The sequence below is a fragment of the Mus pahari genome, chromosome 3 (assembly GCF_900095145.1).
Source record: "Mus pahari chromosome 3, PAHARI_EIJ_v1.1, whole genome shotgun sequence".
In the NCBI taxonomy this organism is placed as follows: Eukaryota; Metazoa; Chordata; class Mammalia; order Rodentia; family Muridae; genus Mus; species Mus pahari.
Genome location: NC_034592.1, coordinates 101,434,935 through 101,439,468, shown reverse-complemented (window position 1 = coordinate 101,439,468; position 4,534 = coordinate 101,434,935).

Sequence of the window (4,534 nt, the reverse complement as noted above, 5' to 3'; positions counted from 1 at the left end):
GGAGAGGGGAGAGGGGAGAGGAGAGAGGGGAGAGGGGCTGTAGTCCTAAAGGCAGGCCAGGCTGCTGAGCCCTTCAGCTGCTCTTACAGTACTCTCCTGAGGATGGATGCTTGACTGTGTAGCTTCCAGCTGTGAGATCACCAGGATGTGATGGCCACAGGCAGAGGCTACTCAGTCACAACTGCCAAAGGACCGCTATGGGGCCACAGTTTGGATAATCTAAGGAATTGTTCTGTGATTCGTCAGTAGTTGTATGTGCCTAAAAATTTTTGAGGGTTTTAATACATTTGCATCTGTCATTTTGTTTTGGATCCAAGGAGGGATGTTTTAAGTTTATAATTTAACTTGGGAAAGATGTCACATGAAAAGCTAAGCCATTTGCATTGACAGTTAAGGAAGAAAAATTTCTTTGCTGGAGAAATGCATCTGGTGAGATGCTCCACCAGGGCTCCAGCTCCTCCAGCAATGGGATGAAACCTGAGAGAATCACAAGCGTCAGTGTGGTCCCCGTGCCCAGTGCTGTTGGGGGAAGAGTTTCTCCGGATCTTGTTTATCAAAAGCATGGCAGGCATACAAGACATGAAATAAATAGCTCCATCCCTTGTACCCTTCTTGCAGCTCATGGGGAGATTCACTGAACATATACTATCCAATGAGCCAGTTGAGGCAAGTCAGTTTACCATTAACAAACAGGGATTTTGTTTGCTACAAATTCCTACAACCAGACCTGGATTGATGGAGATTTTAATGAGGAAAAAGATGAATAGGAGGAGAACTTGTTGGGATATGCTGCCTAAGCCACGGCTGGAAGGAAACGTGGGTACATCCAAAGAGGGGATCCAAAGCAATTAGTGCTCTGCCCCACTTGGATAAAATCATGGGCCCCAGGATCCACAAAGGAAAGAGTCCCACAGACTCCAGATCCAAATTCCTAACAGGGTGTGGTAGTGATGCTCTAATCCCAGCATGGGAGGCTGAAGCAGAGTGAACATCAGATCTGTCATAAACAAAACCAAAGAGATGCAAACTCTCAGCCTGTAGGTCAGATAGGCAAAACATCCCCAAAGTCCCATGGTGGAGGATCATTCCTGATTTCTGGGCTCAATTACATGACAGCAGGGTTTTATTTCTGTGTAAATTAAGATAACTGTGCAAAGTAAAGTTAGATGGTATGGCTTAGAAAAACATTACTCATAAACTCTTCAATACTCCTTTCTTTGACAAGGCATTAGTTCTCTTCTGCTTGGAGAAGAGCTGGGGTAATGACTAACAGCCAGTGAATGGAATGGGTCTTACTGAGGTGTGGGGCGCCGCCTCACATGTCACCGTTACAAGATGGCGCCGACATCCGCCTGCAGAAGGTGATAAACAACCTCACCACGCATGCGTCAGCATTTCCCCGCTCTCCATGCCAAAGTGCTCGCTTCTTATGTCACCTCGCGTGACCCAGATTTGGCCTATTAGGTATTGCCTCGTCCTAGGCGAGACAAATCTCCTATATAAGGGAGGTGGTTTGGGGACTCGGGGTCTTCGCCCTTTGCCTGTTGGAAGCTTATGCTCTCCCTCTCAAGAGCATTAAAGCTTTGCTGCAGAAGGATCCTGTTTGTGTGCCGCGTCGTTCTTGCTGGCGAGACGGTTAGCACGGGACACTGAGGGTCTAAGGATAGACTTAAAATGGTGGATTTTGTTGTTGGTTCTTTTTGTTGTTTTTTTGTTTGTTTTTGCCCCCATTTCTTTACTTTTCCCTGTAAGAGTCTAAACCATCTTTGTGACTGTTAGAGGTGGAAGGCTGGAGAGATGACAGGCAGAGGATTGGAGTCCAGTTTCCAGCTCTGACATTGCTTGTAGCTCCAGCTCCGGGCCGTTAGTGGTATCCTCAAAGAGTGGAACTGCCATTTTAGAATTTTAGAATTTGTTCTGCAATTTGTTTTTGATCTGTTGGCAATTTCCAGGCACAGAGTGGTCCTGGGGTTGTTAACAATCTCTGTGGTTGCTGCCATCCATTATGTGATGATTATGTGAGAGCTTCCATGCTCTGAGAAATATATGAAGGTCCAGAGGACAGAATGAAGGCATTTATCTAGGCAACAGCCCGGTCTACTGCATGCTGTAGAAAAAGCACTATCAACTTCCTATGTCAGGAGAGCTTTCAAGACAGGTATTGGATGAATTTGTGAGACATGGTGGACTTTGACCCCTTACGGCCAAGGCAGGATGGGCATCTCTGATACTCCTTACTGCCCATAACTTGCCAAGCCTCTAGGTTCCTTGTGGATCTGAGCATACTGTACCTGTGCCCTCTGCCTTTTAGCATGCAATTCTTTAGATAAGCAGCTTCCTAACTGAGGTTGGTTTTAGGGAAAGACTGAGCAAGAAGAGAGAAGCCTTGACTGTGTCTGGTGTCAGTGAGGCACGGGACAGTGTGGACTGTCTGCCTTGACAATGGCACCTTTTGCCATTTCTTCCTGTAGAACTTGAAGGTTTCTCAGCCTGTCAAGATCCCCAAGTCAGTACAGTGGACCACCCTAATCCTTCCTGAGTGGAGGTGGGGTGGGGTGGGGAGGAGGAGAAGAGAACCTTATGCAGGGCTCTGCATACTGCTGGTAGAAATGCAAAATGTTGCAGTGACTTTGAAAAGCACTTTTGGAAGTTTCTTACATTAAACATGCACTTAGCAAAGGATCCGTTAAATCTAACCAAACAGAAACAAACATGTTTGTAGCAAACTTTCATGCAAATGTTTATGGATATTATTCATAATCATCTTATAATGCATATCCAAATGTTTTTCAGCAATGAATTGTTCATGTAATGCTTTGTGTTAAGGGACAGACAGGGTCCAGATTGGAAAGACTGGTTACATACATATTTATCTGTGTGACACTGGAGTCCAGGCCGAGTTACAGAAACCAACAGCAGCTGTTAGACATGTTGAGAGTGAGCAAGAGGAACATTTTAGAAGCAAAGAATTATTTATATTCAGCTAATAGTGGTTGTTTCATGATTGGGCATCTGTTAAAACTCAGAAACATCCACCAAAAAGAGTTAATTTTACTGTGTGTAAGTTTAAAAATAAATTCTAAAAAAATACCAAACCAAACCAAAATAAATCACAGCAAAAATGAAAGAGAGAAAAAGAAAAATAGAGAGAAGGCAGGTCACTTTGGACTGCAATTCAGCTTATTACAGAGCCAAAAAAGGAGCTGAGGGCCACAGGGGACATTCCACTTGCTACTGCATATCCTACCAACGTTAGCCAAGCCCTTGGTGCAGTCTGGCAGTGGAACGAGTCTGGTTGTTTTTTAGGGTGCAGTGGCCCACAGATTCGACTCAGGACTGGAAAGGCCTGTGTCCTGGGAAAGAGCAGCTGTGTTGAAGTGGACCAATCTGTCATAATGAAGCCAGAGACAAGTGTTCTGGTGTGACCTCTCTTGGGAAGCCTTGTGCAAATCAGAGCCCAGAGTGCTTGGCCAGAAGGTCTGCAAAGCTTCGGGAAGCCCTCCAAAGCCTGGGTGGTTCACCAGGGTTCTCGTCGCTGCTAGCAGTTCAGTGAGGAAAAGCTATGTCTATCAAGGGAAGCCAAGGTTGGGCTCTATAACAGCAGATTTTCAGCATTGTGTAAGAGCTGCTGGATTCTTCTTTTACTCTTCAATATCAGGCAAGAAGCAAACACAGGGCAGAGAGAGGACAGGGTTCAGCTTCAGAAGGTCATGTGATCCTGTTGGAGTTCTTTACCTTCCCTACACCTCCCTTCCCTACTCTGGGACAAGGTTGGGGTATTCTGGCCAGCAAGAGAATATTAGAACCACAACCTCACCTAGAAAAGACAATAAAAACTGCCTAAGTCAGACCATAGCCACCATTCCCATTATGACCACCATGACTACAGTTACTACCATTACCACCACCTCCATGACCATTATCACCAGCACTACTATGACAATGACCACCATTACTACAACTCGCTACCACTATAAACACCATTACCACCATGTCTACCACAACCACTATCATCATCACCTCCATGAACACTATAACTATCAGCACCATGACCAGAACAACTATTACCACCTCCATACTTCCTACTGTCATTACTACAACGCCAACATTACTACAATCACAGCCATAACCACACTCACCAGTACAACATGACTACCATCATGACAACTACTGCCAACACCACCACTACTATGACTGTGACCACCCCAGCCACAATCATGACCAGAGCCACCATGAGCAAGGTTATGATCACCACCACTATCTCTACCATGACCTCCACCAGCACAAACATCACCACAGCTATAACTATCACCATCACAACTCCACAGACTCCTTAACGTGGCTGCAATCACCACCATCAAAATAGTTCCAAATGCCTGCTCTATTGCTCTAGGGTGATGCTTTTAAAATAAGAAGTAGGCCTTTAATGGAGCTGAACACTCAAACTCTAGGGACACAGGACTCATTATCTGTATAACCTCAAACCTAGAGTCTGTTCTCCCTCCCCCTCCCCCTCCCCCTCCCCCTCCCCCTC